Source organism: Xenopus laevis, chromosome 8L (assembly GCF_017654675.1).
Source record: "Xenopus laevis strain J_2021 chromosome 8L, Xenopus_laevis_v10.1, whole genome shotgun sequence".
Classification (NCBI taxonomy): Eukaryota; Metazoa; Chordata; class Amphibia; order Anura; family Pipidae; genus Xenopus; species Xenopus laevis.
In genome coordinates this window covers 60,795,028-60,813,738 of record NC_054385.1, presented here as the reverse complement: position 1 = coordinate 60,813,738, position 18,711 = coordinate 60,795,028, and the positions used below count along the sequence as shown (strand labels likewise).

General features: G+C 38.5%; 1 protein-coding gene across 2 annotated transcripts in view; it reads right to left on the bottom strand.

Annotated features, from left to right (window-relative positions):
* fhl1.L (four and a half LIM domains 1 L homeolog) overlaps positions 1 to 17,362 on the bottom strand; it is a 46,834-nt gene extending 29,472 nt beyond the window's left edge. Inside the window, exons 1-2 of one of the 2 annotated variants that reach the window (XM_041572809.1) lie at positions 17,275 to 17,362; positions 2,890 to 2,956 (exon numbers count right to left, since the gene is read on the bottom strand). The gene's annotated coding sequence lies outside the window, so the exon portion shown is untranslated. The remainder of the gene's footprint in view (positions 1 to 2,889; positions 2,957 to 17,274) is intronic. The other variant, XM_041572810.1, reaches the window with a different exon arrangement.
* Between the last annotated feature and the right edge of the window lie 1,349 nt (positions 17,363 to 18,711).

The window sequence follows — 18,711 nt, the reverse complement described above, 5'->3', positions numbered from 1 at the left end:
CCCCAGGCACCAGAGGGCGCTGTAGGAGGGGCACCGCCCAGGTGAGTTGACTTGATGGGAGGGCGTGGCCGAAGCAACATCTCCTGGCTGAGTAAGGGGAGACCCACAACGGTAGATAGGAGGAGATAGAACAGGGAAGATCTTGAGTGAGCACTAGGTGCACAAGATAGTGAGGATATTTAGTAAGGGCAGTTGTGGCCCCATCAAGGAGGAAAGTGGAATTAGTTTCCTATGGCACTCCGTAAGTGAGGGAACCAATGACAGTTTAGGACTAGGTAGGAAGTACACCAAGGCTACAGGCCAGGACTTGGATAAAAAAAGCCTAACCTGGAAGAGTGGAGGGGTATCACCCTGAAGGTATCAGGCCACTATTGAAGAGTGGGGGGATACGGGTGGAGCAAGGGATCCAAGGTCTTCAGGAAGGTGTGCCTACTGTGTAATTAACGTGTCACGAGAAGTACCTGCTGACGTATGTACGTGTGCCTGATGGAAAACCACTGGTGAACCTGAGAATAAAAATCTCCTGTTTTAATTTTACCCTTCGTGTTTCTTGTGGTGAGTACCACTTGGGTTTACTTTCCCTTTAAAATCTGGAAGCCCCTCCTTCATATTGATATGCAAATTTGATTGCAAATTGCTCCAGTGACAAAAAGGAATCATGCAGATGGGGCAAGGGCTTACAATCATTTAAATTTATTTGCTATACAATCCCAAAGGAAACCCTGTTCCTCGGGCCTGCTCAGCAGTGTTATGTACAGGGCTCCCTTGTGCCTTTTACCAAAGTGAATTTAAGCTATGTGTCATTGATTTATGATTGGCTTCTCTTCTGTATGGGTCGGTTAAAGGAAACTATACCCCTGAACAATGTAGGTCTCTATAAAAATATATTGCATGAAACAGCTCATATGTAAAACCATGTTTTATGTAAATAAACCATTTTCATAATAATATACCTTTTAAGTAATATGTGCGGTAATCATAAACAGAAAATTGCCATTTTAAAATATAAGGGCTGCACCCTAGGATTCACGGTGCACACAAACAAACCATACATGTTAGGTCACATGAGCCAATTAACAGAGTTCTGTCTTTTGCTTCCACACTTCTTCCTGTTACAGTTAGAATTGAAGTATTTCTGGTCAGGTGATCTCTGAGGCAGCACACAGACCATCACAAAATGGTGGTTCAAGGCAAGAGATGTAAAAGGGCAATATTTACTTAAAAATATATTCCAGTTTGGTGAGATTCTTTAATATGCCGCTTTATTTGATATAAACTATCATAGAATAGAATCAGCTTTGTGACCTTGTTGAAATATTATTCGTCAAACTGAATACTTTGAAATATAAATAAATACTGTAGAAAAAGAAAAGAATCAGCTTTGTTATCCAAGACCTGGCTTAGAATCATTTAGTTGCCCCATTGTGGATTTTATTTTTCTACAGGAAAGAGAGCATACATAAAAGCATACCTCCCAACATTTTGGAAACAGAGAGAGGGACAAAAAGATTTGCTGCGTGGAGCGTCGTGAAATTTTTTTGCCACAACCATTTTGTGACCACGCCTCCTAATTACTATGTTCATAGTAGGTTAGGAAAGTGTGAACACATTTTCTGTGGTTTTTATGTGTTATTACAGTTTAGCTAATAAATGTGAATTGCTCTTTAAGCTGCAAATCAGTTTCCCCAAGAGACATGCTTATCTTAAATTGTTACAAAAGTATCTAAGTATCTATTCTGGGCTCTCTGCCAAAAGCCAATTAAGTTAGAAACGTTGTATCTTTTTCTGGATGAGTTATTAAAATCAGGACTGTCCCGTGAAAAACGGGACAGCTGTAAGGTATGGAAGGAGATCTGGAGTCTCAACCAAAACAGCAAAATCAATTGTTGGTTCCCTACTATGGAAGCATAACTGCAGCTAGATAGCAAGAGCCAAAACCAGTTTGTAGATGTGTGGTACAGTGATAGTTCCCTGACATGTAGGTCTGAGTGCAGAACTTCTGGAGAAAAAGTAGGTTTCAGTGGTGTGTCATACCTATGTTCTGTGCACTACAGTAGCAGTAGCAATAGGGGCATGTCCTATAGTAATTATACTGGCATATGTCAGGTTAATATGAAGATTATACATTTTCTGTAGTCATTTTACTGGAACTTCTGGAGTTAAAATGGCCATGATCTATTTTATATAGTGATTTCTTCTGGCTCTTTTAGGGTTTATAAGCTCATTATCTATTTTCTGTAGCGGTTATACTGGCATATCTCGGGTTAATATGCAGATTATCCATTTTCTGCAGTAATTATACTGGCACTTCTGGGGTTAACATGCCCATTAGCTATTGTATTCAGTGATTATACTGGATCATCTGGGGTTAGTATGCTTGTTATCCATTCTCTGTAGTTATTATACTGGCACGTATGGGGTATGGTTTAGTAAAATGAGTGCGGTATACAGGCTTAGTCAATCTTAGGATTGATGACTTGCCTTCCCTTCCGGAAAATTATCTGCGGACACCCAGAGCTGTAGATCAGTCAGTGCAAATGCTGAATTGTTTGTGAAATATTCTATGTAAAGAGTATTATATGCAGAAAAAATGTCTTATGTCTATATGGCAAAAAGCTTTTTTCTTATTTGTTATTTCGGATTGATGCCTAAAATGACACTACTGTGTTACGCCAGTATAGCCCTCCAAAATTATTTGATTTATGTTTCCAAAAATCATCACATAGCTTTATAAAGTCATTTATATTTATTATTCATTTCTATTCATTTAGATTTTATGGAGTGTGGCGTTTTAAAGGTTGATGTTTTATAGTATTGGGGGGGGTTTCCGTTTGGTTTTTTTTCATTAAAAAAACATTAAATTTATTTTAGTAGAAGATAAGACTTTACCTGGTACGGTGAACGTAAACTGCCCTATTTATCACTGGCCTGCGGTATACTGGATTAACAGGGTTTCCTGCACAGAAAGAACAAAAACATAAGCAGCGTCATTTACAACTCGTACTTGCAATTGTAGCAAAGTCAATGTAACAAACAGAACAGAAGGGGCTGCAGAACTGCACTGCTATGTTACAGGTGTTAGCTTGTCATTACTCTACTGTCTTGTTTAATCCCTTGCTCCCCCTGCTGGTCTTAGTGGTATAAGCCGCACATTGAACACGGCAGATTCGATTAAGAAACTACATTTCAATCAGTTGCCCTGTTCCGGCATCACTTTATGAATAGCCATCTCAGTGATGTTCAATTATTACAGGTCACATTTCTTAATTTGTACTAAAATGTATTTATTTGTAAATGTCTGGCAATTTTAGGGAATAAACAAGATGTAATTAGTATAAGAGCCCCATTACCCTCCAAAAAAAGCCTTCTAAAATGTAAATGGACCTTTTCTCATTTTTGCAACATTGTATATTAATAATATATATATATATATATATATATATATATATATATATATATATATATATATATATATATATATATATATATATATATATATATATATATATATATATATTATAATACATTTTAGCGATACCAGAGAATTTACAACATTATGAAGAACAATCTCCCATGGCCCATAATAAATGTGTCTGGATTTGACAGCAGAATTTTCCACAATGCATTATCTGTATTATCATTGTAGAAATGTTTAATCACATGTAACGCACATGCAGCATCTCAATAGTTAAATAAAGAAAGCTTGCATAATGTACCTTTTTCTGTATTTATAAATGATGTACTTTTATTAACATTAGGGGGCATATTTATCAAGGGTCAAATTTCGAAATGAAAAAAACCTTGAAATTTGAATTCCAAAAGACCAACCGAAATTAAGTCGAAATTTTTTTGGGTCGAATAGGTCAGTTTTCGATCAAATAGGTCCGTATAGGTGATTGGTTAAAGACGAATTTTTAAATAAACAGTACATGATAAATTTCGATATTTGAATTTTGTTCAAATTGAAATTTGGACTATTTCCTAGTCGAAGTACACAAAAAATAGCGCGAAATTCGAATCTGCCCCTAGGCTTCATTTGATTACAGGAGTCAAGATGTAAAGTGCAAAAAAACAGCCAAACGTAACCATGTTTTTTTGTAGCAATAAGTGCAAAAGCTGTGCTTGTCTCAGTATGGATTGCTTGGAAGAAGCGCATGAGCTGCTCAGTAATAGAACTAATTATAAGGAGCTTTGAGGATTCATATGTAGTGGGAAATTAGCTTTTTCATCTGGCTGACAAGGCTATAACAGGAATATGAGTTTATTTGGATTTCATATCCTCTACTTCCACCTTTTGGCAACCCTTCTGTCTGGGACAGGTATGGGACCTGTTATCTAGAATGCTTGGAACATGAGGTTTTCCAGATAAGGAATCTTTCCATAATTTGGATCTCCAATCCTTAAATCTACTAAAATATCATGTAAACATTAAATTAACCCAATAGGCTGGCTTTTCTTCCAATAAGGATTAATTATAGCTTCAAATCACTGTTTTATTATTACAGAGAAAGAGGAAATAGGAGACAACCTTCCTATAATTCAGAGCTTTCTGGATAATGGGTTTGCAGGTTAACAGATCCTATACCTGTATAGGGTCTGTGACAGCGAACTTGTCCACATATATTGATATATCAGTCAATATTGATATATTGGTAACTGCTCAGATACCTCTTAAGTCATATATTGACATATTTATTATAATCATGGCCACTTATTTATACTAACCACCTTTATTTTTGAAAGGTTCTGCCGTGAGACAGAGATGAAACAAGCATTTTCAAAGTGATTTCTGTAGAATGTATTTTGTTAAACATAATGCAGAGCTAAATGCTGCACTGAAACATGAGCCGTGCAGAGGGAGTTGGTTAATTTATAATCTAAGGATAAAAAGTAGGGACTATTTGTAACAATAATGGGCAGGGAGTTGCTGTACTGTATCCTAGCCACCTGTGCATTCATCACTCAGCCTATTATGTTATGGGTCGTGCTTGGGTGGAAAACATGACTTCAGCCACATGGCAGACTTCCAGCTCTGATAATCACACAGTTCCTTTGGATGAGGGTGTGCTTGGATGAAAATTGACTTGAAATAGCCACGAAAGCCCTAGGAGTGTATGGGCCTGTGGAGCCATCTGGCTGCGATCTCTTCCCGAATGAGTGTAATCTGAATGGAACATTAGGTTTGTTTTCCTGCCTCAAGTTCTCTGCCAAAAAATACTCAACTTTCAGCAGCTTTTATTTCCCCTCCCTTAGAAATCTCCCAAGTAGTTAACCTTAGTTAAACATCAAACTAAACAAATACACACTACCTAATTTGGTAAAAAAAATTGAGAGGACAGGCCCCTCTCCCTACCGATTCCTTAAAGCAAGAACATTTACTCTGTATCAATGAAACATCAGGCTGTTAGTCATGCCTCGGATAAAGTCATACACACACATCATGGAGTCCTATTTAGTAGGAACAGGAATATCTTGTTGTCTATGTTGTTGCAATTGGAGTCTGTGCCTGGGGCTGATTTTGTCAGTGTTAAGTGTATTAGATTTTGGGCACCAATTTGCACAATTGCATTGCCATCAGACCTGTATTTAATAAAAGCCTGGATAATGCAGGTATGGGATTCATTCATAATCCATAAAGCTATGATTACAGGAAGGCTATCTCCCATACACTTAAATGTGATCAAATGTAAATCACATTTTTAAAATTTTTTCCTTTTTCTCTGTAATAAAACAATACCTTGTACATGTATGGGACGTGTTATCCAGAATGCTTGGGGCCTGGGGTTTTCCAGATAAGAGAACCTTATGTAATTTGGATCTCCTTATTTTCACTCTACTAGAAAATCATGTAAACATTAAATAAACCAAATTTTGCCTTCAATTAATTATATCTTATATAATACACAAAAGCCATGAATATCTTGTAAATTATATCCTATAAACGGTGAGTAGTGATGTCATCAGTTATAAACGGTGAGTAGTGATGTCATTTCTGTCACATGACTCACTAAAATTTGTGTATTATAATAAACAAAGTACCCCCAGTTGTAAAATATGAGGATATTAGAAGTTACCTCGGAGTTCCATGACCTGTATGAAAACACTCGGCCTTCGGCCTCGTGTTTTTATATGGTCATGAAACTCCTCGGTAACTTATAATATCCTTATATTTTACAGAAGGGGGTACTTTATTCACTATATAATACACAAGAGCATGAATATCCTGTAAATGATATCCTTATAAACGATGAGTTCTGATGTCATCAGTTATAAACGTTGAGTTCTGATGTCATTTCTGTCACATGACTCACTGAAACTTGTGTATTATAATAAATAAAGTACCCCCAGTTGCAAAATATGAGGATATTAGAAGTCACCTCGGAGTTCCATGACCTGTATAAAAACACTCGGCCTTCAGTCTCATGTTTTTATATGGTCATAAAACTCCTCGGTAACTTATAATATCCTTATATTTTACAAGAGGGGGTACTTTATTCACTATATTATATCTTAGCTGGGATCCAGTATTCTTTTCTCGTTACATAGAATAATTGTTTGATTAAAATGGGGTATATTGCCTTCCAGCAATTCGGAGATTTCTGGATAACAGGTTTCTGGCTAAAAGATCCCATACCTGTACATGATTCCAGCTAAGATATAATTAGTGCTAGTTGGTGGGAAACAATCCTATTGAGTTTATTTAATGTTTAAATGTTTTTTAAGCAGACTTAAGGTATGGAGATCCAAATTATGGAAAAATCACTTATGCGGGAAAACCACAGGTGCCGAGCATTATGGATGAAAGATTCAATACCTGTCCTTGCAGAAAGGTGGGCTTTTCACATGTGTCAACTGAACAAGCTGCAATCATCAGTTATGCTTGATCGGACCGAAAACCACCAGTACAGAGACCCATTTCATCAGCACACAATGCTACTTTGCCAAGGAAGCAAATATACATAATCCCTGAAATTTCCATGGCAACTAGTGGCTGAGTAATGAAGGTTTGGGATAGTTTTTGTATGTAAATATATATATGTAAAATGAGCCACTTCCTGTACAAATGTTGGTGGTTTTGAGATAAAAATGCATATGTCCTGTTCCATAAAAAGTTTCATGCAGAGACCACAATTTACTTTGTAAAGGAGAACTAAACCCTAAAATGAATATGGTTAAAAATCCCGTATTTTATATAATTACCATATTGCATCAGCCTAAAGTGTCAGCTTCTCTAAAGCAGCAAAAATCCAGGATTTCAAACTTGTCAAAGGGGGTCACCATCTTGGAAAGATGCTCAGTGGGCTCTGAGCAGCTTTTGCTAAGCTTAGGGGTTGTTGCAAATTATCAAGCAGAAAATGAGGTTGGACTGTAATATAAGCTTCTGCTACAGGGCTGATTATTAAATTCTGATGCTAGTTGCACTGGTTTCTGTGCTGCCATGTAGTAATTTTCTGTATTAATTACTAATCAGCCTTATATTGTGTATATTTTATATTTCTATTTTGTATATACTGTATATTGTGAGTGGGTCCCTAAGCTCAGTAAGTGGCAACAGCACAGAGCATGTGCAGTGAATCAACAGAAAAGAAGATGGGGAGCTACTGGGGCATCTTTGGAGAGACAGATCTTTACTGCTAAAGGCTTGTAGTTTCCTTGGGCTGGTACAGAAGCCTAAACATAATGTACAACATTTCTGCCTACTTCTTTAGTTGAGTTTTAGTTCAGTTTTATGTTTCAAGCTATGGAGGAACTTAGCAAGGTGTACCTTGTTGACTAGGGATGGTAATACGGAAGGGTAAAGAAACAAATTAGCAGTTTGCAGACATTCAAAGCCCATACTGTTGCCTGTGACGAGGATCGTGTTAGAGGAAGAGAATGCTCGCAAGGCTCATGGTGAAAACATATGAAAGAATTTTCTGGTGATTTAACTAAATACACAAATCCTGCAGTTCAAAATGACATCACTTTTTGGAATGTGCAGTTTTGTGGAACTGGATTTCAAACAGCTTGTTTTTTTGGATCGTGAGGAATTTTAGCTTGAATTAGCTAGCAGTTTTATAAACCTTATTTGGTTAAAAGTGTCTTTGGAGGTGTAAACAGAGAAAAAGGCGAGACACTGGCTTAGGTCACAACTATCATGATGCTGGCCACTTTAGTGCTACAGACCCTGTTTTTGGAAATACAGGGTTAAAAGCATTAACAACATTAGACAATTGTCTGCGGGTCTCACAATAAAAAATGTCTGCAGTCAATCTTCTTACTTCAAATATACGAGACACAATGCTGATGTTCAGCAACAAACAAAACTCTGCCAAAACTCTGCCAAACCCAAAAGCTACAGGATGCAAATTAAAGGGATCGTGTCTTGATTTTTACAAATAATTCACTCTATATAACATTAATATAACATTTTATTCCTGAACCAACAAGTGTATTTGTTTAGTTGTAATATTGGTGTGCAGCGATCTTAGGTCATTTTACCTGGTCATGTGCTTTCAGAAAGAGCCAGCACTTTACAATGGAACTGCTTTCAGTTAAGCTATTGCTTCTCCAACTCAATGTAACTGGAGGAGTCACAGTGGGACTTTTAGTATTGAGTGTTGTTCTCATATCTACCAAGTAGCTGTTATCTTATGTCAGAGAGCTATTATCTGGTTACCTTCCCATTGTTCTGCTGATGGGCTTCTGGGTGGAAAGGGAGGGAGGGTGAGATCATTCCAATATGCAGTGCAGCAGTAAAAAGTGACTGAAGTTTATCAGAACAAAATTCAGGACTGAGGACACCTTGGAAACTAACAACATGTCTAGCACTATATCAGATTTCAAAATTAAATATAAAAAAAATATATTTTTGCTCTTTTGAAAAAGTGCAGAATTCTGCTGAACACTATTAACTGATACATTTTGAAAAAACATGTGTTCCTGTCACAGTATCCCCTATATTTTATGTAAAACTGAGCAAAAGCTCCTGTAGCACAGTCCTGTCCACTGGTCACCTCATCACTTATAATACTGTAAATTCCCACAAATACCACTGCTTGACTTTTTCTCTCTTTTCCGTATAAATGAGCTAAGCTGACCTATCTGTCAAGGTCCATTTAAAAATCAAGGAGCCAATTCTAAATATGCGAAATGAATAGGGATGTCGCGGACTGTTCGCCCGCGAACTAATTCGCGCGAACATCGACTATTCGCGTTCGGCGAATGTTCGCGAACGTCGCGCGACGTTCGCCAATTTGGGTTCGCCTTAGCTGGCGCTTATTTTTGCCCTCTCACCCCAGACCAGCAGATACATGGCAGCCAATCAGGAAGCTCTCCCTCCTGGACCACCCCCACACCCCCTGGACCACTCCCCTTCCATATATAAACTGAAGCCCTGCAGCGTTTTTTCATTCTGCCTGTGTGTGCTTGGAAGAGCTAGTGTAGGGAGAGAGCTGTTAGTGATTTGAGGGACAGTTGATAGTAACTTTGCTGGCTAGTAATCTACTTGATACTGCTCTGTATTGTAGGGACAGAACTCTGCAGGGATTTGAGGGACATTTTAGGTTAGGTAGCTTTGCTGGCTAGTAATCTACCTTCTACTGCAGTGCTCTGTATGTAGCTGCTGTGGGCAGCTGTCTGTCCTGCTGCTGATCTCTCATCTGCATCTGTTCTTCAAACAACTGCCACCTAGCTGTCTAAATATCAATAATAATACCGTCTCCAGAAACACCACCCGAGTGACGTTTTTCAAGCAGCAATAATATATTCCGTATCCAACGGCTGTAGTGTATACGTTGCCCTTGCAGGCATTATTTGCCCAGTCTTTAACCAAGTGCCACCTAGCTGTGTGAGCTTTTTCACATTCCGTGTCCAGAAACATCACCTGAGTGACGTAGTGTGATTTCTGCCCTTTACAGCACAAAACGCAGCGCTGTGTCAACAATGGATTTTTCAGATACATTTTTGCCCTTGATCCCCCTCTGGCATGCCACTGTCCAGGTCGTTGCACCCTTTAAACAACTTTAAAATCATTTTTCTGGCCAGAAATGTCTTTTCTAGCTTTTAAAATTCGCCTTCCCATTGAAGTCTATGGGGTTCGCGACGTTCGCGAACTATTCGCATGTTTTGTTGCAAGTTCGCGAATATGTTCGCGAACATTTTTTCCGCCGTTCGCTACATCCCTAGAAATGAATGTCACACCAAAAATAACGTACATCAATTTCATGCTAAATCAATTGCATAATTAGAAGGTAACCTTCCTACAAAGTCCCCAAAAGAATGGCAAAACTGCAGTAATGAAATAAGAAAAATACATAAACTTTTCGACATAACCAGTTTCTGTGCCAGTTTTTAAAGTTGTGCTTATTTTATTGAGAGAGACTCTTATACAGTTTTATGACTATCTGCATTTCTATACTGCAAGGTACAGTGTAATCACATGTATATTGTAATTCTGCTTTTTTCAGAGTTTATATTTAAAGGCACCTTCTTAGATCTCAACTGGGTGACAAGATAGAAAACATGCAGGAATCACCAATCATAGTTCCCTTTAAGCAAGATAATGACATTTTTATTGTCCTGTGCTCTCAGCATACGTTTATACTATTGATATAGTGAAAAACAAACTGGGATAGATCTTTGCAAGCGAAGCATTCAAGCTGATTCCTACTATTGCCTTCTACATTAGAGCCTTACAACAGTTGTTATAATACAGGCCCTAAATAATGTGTAAGTCCCTTGTAGATACTAAATTATTTATTTTTCCTTTGTATCATGATTTTTACACTTTTTTACACTGTTATATAACAGATTTATTTGCGTATCCACTATGGCGGACTTTTATAACAGGTCAATGTCATCTTTTTGGGCATTGTAAAAACATCCCTGTTGTCATGATTTTTATGATGTAGTTTTTATTTCTAAATTACACTGTTTACACTACAAATAATCCACTCTACCATGTAAAATGTAAGAATATTTGTTTAGTTGTAATATTGGTGTGTAGGTAGCCATCTCAGGTCAGTTGCCTGGTCATGTGCTTTCAGAAGAGCCAGCACTTTAGGATGGAACTGCTTTCTGACAGGCTGTTGTTTCTACTACTTAATGTAACTGAATGTGTCACAATTTCTCCCATTTTTCCCACTCAGTTCTGTTAGAATAACTGCAAAATCTGTCACTGGTTTATGACAGAATGTGGTCACTTACAGACTAGACTGAATGTTCATATATAGTCCCAATTAAAATAGTATAAATGCAACAAGTTAATCAGCCTCAGCAAAAACCTGATCAACTGATGGTGAATGTGTGGCTGGTTCATTGGAGCTGCAAGACCAACCTATCTTAATGCAAGAGGATTAGGATTTGGATTTGGAACGCCTACAACGAAATGAAACGTGAATACCAAATATTAAATGCTTTGTGGGCACTTTCTCATTTAGGGATACCAAAAGTAAGGACAGGCTGAGACTTGATTTATAGGGTATGTGAAGATATCTCATTGAAATCAGTCTTCCTTACTGTTTACATTGTCCTGATTTGTATGACATAGTGTTTGTATATAATAACCTCCACTGATTATATTATAAAGAACAAGCCTGCTGCCAAATGTCCTGGCATTTAATAAACACAGCTTATTAACATCAGATACGTTTCTGCACTGGTTCTTCACAGGAATTATCCTCATGAATGATCATCTTGGTTGTCTCGCTAACAGTCGCAAATTTTAAAGTTCACAAAAGGGCAAATGAAACAAACCGATCTTCTAATAAATATTAGACTGGCTAATAACTAGCATAGCAAAGGGCACACATGCCAACTGAAACCCATTGCTCAGATTTGCGACTTTGTGGATTCCAAAGCGTTGAGCATACAGCTGGAATACAATCAGAGAAAAATTAGAGAAAGATTTAAATCCCGTACAGATGCAGGATCCGTTATCCGGAAACCCATTATCCAGAAAGCTCTGAATTACGGAAAGGCCATCTCCCATAGACTCTGTTTTATCCAAATTTTTAAAAATGATTTTTCTCTGTAATAATAAAACAGTAGCTTGTACTTGATCCAAACTAAGATATCATTAATCCGTATTGGAAAGAAAACCAGCCTATTGGGTTTATTTCATGTTTACATGATTTTCTAGAAGACTTAAGGTATGAAGATCCAAACTACACAAAGATCCCTTATTCAGAAAACCCCAGGTCCCGAGCATTCTGCATAACAGATCCCATACCTGTATATTCCTCAGTAAGTAGGGCTTGCCCATAGTTCATTATGGTTTAACCTCACAAAAAGCACTTTGTACTGGTATAAAGCACAAGAGAACAATGTACTTTACAGCTGCCTATGTACAAAATTGGAGGAGGTGTAATAGAATGGACACATCCCACCCACTTTGGTGCAAAGTTCTCTGCCTGTATTTTCTCAATGATGGCACCTAGTGATGAGCAGAAAACTTTGCATTACATTACATGCAAATTCTCTGCTGCATTGGTTTAATTCTTCTTTTGCTACACTGCTAGGGATCACTATTAACAATGGTATTTATTTTCTAGCGTATCTCTTTCAGTGCTTCAGCTGGTGTTTCTTGCCAACACATTACTGGGCTCTAGTGAGAGAAAGGGTGTGTAGTTTGAAGTGGAATTAGCCTTTGTCTTGCTTTCCATTTTATTGAACATAGCCCACACCTTGCTCCTTTCAGGGAGCTGTAAAACAAGCAATGCTTCAGAGCTAAAACCTTTTAAAACTGAGTTTTCCTGGGCAAAAGATAAACACCAGCAAAACATACTGATATGAACATGGCAACAGCCAGCTAGTCAAATACAATCTACCACTCCTGCCTTAATTAGCTAGAATGTATTAGTGTCAGCTGGAGGGCCACAACTATGTATTCACTGCTGCCTTTATCTTTTCCTTCCTGTTTCCTGAATGTCATGAGAACAAAAAACACAATACACCAAAGCAGCATTATTATGTATTGCACAACACTGGCAAGTTTTGCCAATGCCTGGGTCAGCTCCTGGGTCTTTAAAACTTACATTAAGCATCACAGGACAGGACCTATTGTTCCTGAAGAACTATGGATAGAGTTTACTACAATTAGTGGGGATATTGAAGAATAACCATAGCCATTTTTACTATATTTATAGATCACTTTAGTGTTATGGCAAACCTGGCATCTTAACTGCCTCAGTGTTGTCAGAATGGGCAACTCCAGAATAGGCAAAACATCCCCACACCTGATTTTAGTTACTTTAGCTCTGTCAGGTCTTACTTTGATTGAAAATGACTTGTTTTGATAAAATCAGTGTGTATTTTACCGCTCCCACAGAAACTTTCAATTTAATAGTAGCTGACTCTAGGACTGTTTTCTATTAAACCAGGGAAACAAATTAGCCTTGAATTCATTTACTAAGCACCCCTGACACGTTAATTAATTGCATTTTCACAAAATCTGAAAGAATGAATCAAATATGAAGCAGATAACTAGATACATTTTACTTTCATGAAATACCTTTTCAGAGTTATAAAACTTGTGTTGTGTATAAATATGTATGATTTTCTGTATTAGCTTTTATTATTTTCATAAATGATGGATTAGGTAAAGGTTCCTAGGATTTCAAATGTTGAGAGAGGCAGCTGGTAGGTGATCAAACCCAGACTGGTAATCTGTAGATTTTAGCAAATGCCAGGGCTGCTGTAAGATGCTATAGAAAGTCTCTATTTATTAGGCTTTTAGTTGAAATGCCAGGGCCTATTTTGACTATTAAACCTATATTTCATGTTAGGGGCCAAAGTGTCCCAGTCCAGCACTGTATGGATTTCTACATACTGTATATAGAATCTAGTGAGTCCATGTATATCTGTTTGTTTCCCAGAATTCAGAGAATAATGCTATTCTACAAAGATAATTTGAAGCTATTTATTGATGAACTGCGTCTCTGTGGGTGACATGGAATATATAAGTATCAGAAACAGGATGTAACGATACGTTACCCTGGTGGTCTAGCGGCTTACACTGTGGGCGGCGGGGATGCCCGCCGCATGCGTCCTGTTCCCCTATGGCGATCATGGCAGCACGCTTCTGTGTTTATGCGCCGGCGTGATGACGTCACGGCGCAATGGCGCGAAATTCAAATAGTATTTAAGGGGATTTCAGTGTTATAGAGATTGCCTGTTGTCAGCTTCTATTTGGTAGTTCCTAGGTGCTTTATTCTACGTGATTCCTGTTTGTTCCTTCTGATTTTGACCTTGCCTGTTACCTGACTATTCTGATCTCTGTATCGTGACCCTTGCCTGCCTGTTTATTCTGAACTCACCAATCTGACTATTGCCTACCTGATTATTCTGATCTCTCCAAGCTGAACCTTACCTGTCTGACTATTCTACGCTCTCCAATCCTGATCCTAGCCTGTCTGACCATTCCTTGAACTCTGCCTGCACCGACCCAGCCTGTTTTGACTATTCTTGTATCTGCTTGTGCTGGCCCAGCCTGCCTGTTCCACTCTGTGTTATCTGGCCTGTCTTCCAAGTTGAGTGGTCTTCCATTCCAGTATCCTTGTGAAACTATCGTGCCCCTCGTCTCATCCAGAACCTTTAGCTTTGCTCCTCTCTTAGAAAAACCTGGTGGCATCCAATTAGCTGCGGACTCCTCCCGAGGTGAAAGGCGGCTGTTAAAGGCAGAAGCAAGAGCCGAGACCAGGGAGCCTAGCATTGGTTCTGGAGTTAGGGTGCCGAACGTGACACAGGTTTGGATTGAAAACACATGAAAGTATGTAGCCTTACATTATGTTTGTACAGAACCTTTTCTGTATATCAGTAACCATTAACATAAGACAATCAATAGAGATCTTTTTTAATCAGAATGTGAGATAGTGTCTGCTATATCCCATATCTTGCTGAAGCAAATAAAGTGAGGCACAGGGTTGGGAGTCCTAAGGTGAGGCTCATCTACTGTACGTTGGAGGTTGGTAGTAACATGGACATTCCCTGATATTCAGTAGATATTTAAAGCACAAAGCATAGCATAGATTACTTTCTATGGGATACCTTTGCCCCAGTTATTTCATAAAACCCATTAATATATCTTTCTCAAGTTTCATTTATGCAGCATTCAGAAAAAATACTGTATACACAGTATTCTAATCCTAGTTGCAGCTATTTATCAAGTTATTGCTGTACCACAGCCTTAGTTGTAACAGGCCAAAAGAGCTGCAAAAACACAGGGGTACAAAAATTACAAGGAATAAATTGCTCGCACCTCACACCAATGCACTTATTGCTCCTTACTATAAATGACACTGTGTGCAAAGATAGCTCTCTACTTTATATGTATCATTTTGTATTAAAGAGGACATAACTCGAGGGATGAAAACATAATTATGCCTCTTTATAGGTCCCTGGTAAGGCCTCATCTGTAGTATGCAGTGCAGTTTTGGACTCCAGTCCTTAAGAGGGATATAAATGAGCTGGAGAGAGTGCAGAGACTAAGTGCAACTAAACTGGTTAGGAGGGAAGATTACTATGAGGGTAGACTGTCACGGTTGGGGTTGTTTTCTCATGAGAAAAGGTGCAAGTGAGAGGACATTATAGGTAGTGAGGGGATCTTTTTTCAGACTTGATAGAATTTGAATACCCTTTGAAATGCCTTTATGAGGAGTTTGGATATTTTCTTGCACAGGTGCAAAATCATGGATTACTATACAGAGGTAGGGATCACTGGAATTGTGGCAAAGCTTCAACCACATAAGCTAGAAAACTGCCAAAATTTATAATGGAAATGGTGCTTAATGGCCCAGCTGGGATCATACGCAGTGTCTGGGTCAGTGTGACATCCATGGGTCTAGATAAATGAGTTAGGTGCAACGTTTGGCAAAGAGTCTTATTCACCAGGGCTCTAAATGAATCCACTGTAATTCAAAAAGGACAACAGCACACGAGTTCCTCGTAAAGGATCTGACAAAGCCTCCATGTTTTATTAGCATGACAAATCACAAATTTGAGGATGACACTGACGAAGGGGTAGTCGCCACAACATTGTGTGGTTTTACCTGCACTCAGCTAATAAAATGTGTAGCATTTCTAGAGAGGCTTTTGGACATGGTGAGCACTAGTATATGATAAACGTTACAGTGTGAGCAAGAAAGGATCTTACTGCTCCAAATGAATCCAGCCATTTCTTGTGATTACTACCATCTGTTACTAATGCAGCAGAACAATACCATGAGCCTTCTAATGAGAGACAGTTAAACAAATAACCCTTGTCTGTCATGGCCCAGGTTTTGGCCCAAATGTGTCCTCATTGGTTATCCCTGTGTTTCAGGAAGAATTTGACCTCGTCTAGGAACCCAACCTGCAACCGTTGTCTTGTAATAAACTACAAATCACAGCAGCAATGGGCTGGCAGAGGAACCTCCTACAGACCATCATTAACAGTGGGAGTTGGATGCCCTTTAGTCATTATAACCAAAGCTGCTGCCCAAAGTCACAAAAGTGGCCTTCAGGTGAATTTGGTGTTCCAGAAAGACATTTTAACTCCAAAGAGTTTAAAACCACAAAATGGATCAAGGCTTTTGTAAATCTTATGTTCTTTACACTCCAATAATATTTCTTTCTCCAATTTCAGGTTACTTCATTTTTGTGACCCCCCCCTCATATTTGGAAACAGCTTTATAATGTGCATGTCTTGTTATGATATAGTCATATAGTGTTTATCTTTAGAGCCAAGCAATAAATATCATAATGGATATGACTTGTATAAATACAGATATGAGTACCTGACCTTTAAGAATAAAGGCATTACTTAAAATGTGAGCTCTTTGGGTCACACTTGGCTTTGCACACATATCTATAGAATCAATACCCTTTCCTATATTGTTACTTTACTCATTTCATGCAGTTATGTATGTAAGGCTATATTTTTATCACTGTACAAAGTTAAATGCCAGAACTGGGTAGCCTGTGGCACTATAGCTGCTCCTGAATTATAACTCCCAGTATTCTCCAAAAGCCTTGTTGTGAGGGCTGTAGTTTAACAAGCTCTAGTTAACCACAGATTGAATGGTGGTAAAATATACTAATAAAGATTTTGCTCCAAAATACAAAAAGATGTATTTAAAACAGTGAAAAAACACAACATGGACACAACACACACACGTTTTTCCTCTGCATAAATGCCCTGCAGATTGTATGTAAGCATGCAGATATCACAGGCATATCCTTATGAAGCAAGCACTCATACATTCAGAGTTAAAGCATAAAGAGAAGTATAAGTATAATGCAGTATGTGCAGGGTACCTGGTAAAGTTGCAAGAGCAAAACTTACTGTGTGCTCTTAGTTCCAAGTTCAGAGAATGAGTGAAACAGGGAGACAAGTTACAGTAGGAATGAGCTCCTTGCCCCCTGTTGGCTGCCATTAGTTATGTATTATAGATTAGCTCAAAGCAAACCATTACCTCTTTACATAAATATGTCACGTCACTATTGACTTTTTAGTGATATTTTATGACAATTTGCAGTTAGTGCATTATTTTATTTTTTTTTATTACATTTTTTGCAGCTTCTAGTTTCACAATTATAATTTTTATCTGAATCCTGTGATTTAACATACCCTTTACGCTTTAATATTCTAGTTTAATAAAGCTACCCTTGTTAAATGAGCACATAATGTGTCCAAAGCTGCCTTTTTTAAATGATCTTTTTAGATAATTAATGGGAATGTCAACACCATAAAAAAAACATTTTTTTGAGTTACATAAGAAAACATAGTTCATTACAAATTTTCTGTGGTTTTTAAGTCATTTGTATATGTATTGCTATTGAAGTAGTGGTTGTCCCTTTCTATTCTCTGCCCTGGTGGCTGAGACCTTTGAAACAATGTAAGACAAGGCAGCTTATTAACAGACCCCTTTGCTGGGGAATAATGAGAAAAACTCGACCGGCACCAAACCTGTAATCACACTGCCAACCCACACCCGCCTACAACCAACTTCCCCCCTCCAATCGTAGACCCACACCTAACCTGTCCCTTTTGTGACATCATCGGAGGGGCGGGGCAGGCGCAAGCCTATAAAACAGGAAGCCGGAACTTGTCTAAGGTCGAGCAGGCAGAAAAGCTCAACCAAAAGCCGCCAGCAAAGCCGGAAGAGGAGCAGCGAGGTCGGCCGAATCCGCCAGACCCACCGGTCCCATGGGAATCAGGCCGGCCCACTAGGGATGTAGCGAACGGCGGAAAAAATGTTCGCGAACATATTCGCGAACTTGCGTCAAAAATGCGAACGGTTCGCGAACGTTGCGAACCCCATAGACTTCAATTGGAAGGCGAATTTTAAAAGCTAGAAAAGACATTTCTGGCCAGAAAAATGATTTTAAAGTTGTTTAAAGGGTGCAACGACCTGGACAGTGGCATGCCAGAGGGGGATCAAGGGCAAAAATGTATCTGAAAAATACATTGTTGACACAGCGCTGCGTTTTGTGCTGTAAAGGGCAGAAATCACACTACGTCACTCAGGTGATGTTTCTGGACACGGAATGTGAAAAAGCTCACACAGCGAGGTGGCACTTGGTTAAAGACTGGGCAAACAATGCCTGCAAGGGCAACGTATACAGTAGTGGATACGGATATTATATATTACAATATATTATTGCTGCTGTATCACTCAGGTGATGTTTACGGACACAGAATTATTATTGTTATTTAGACAGAATGTGAAAAAGCTCACACAGCTAGGTGGC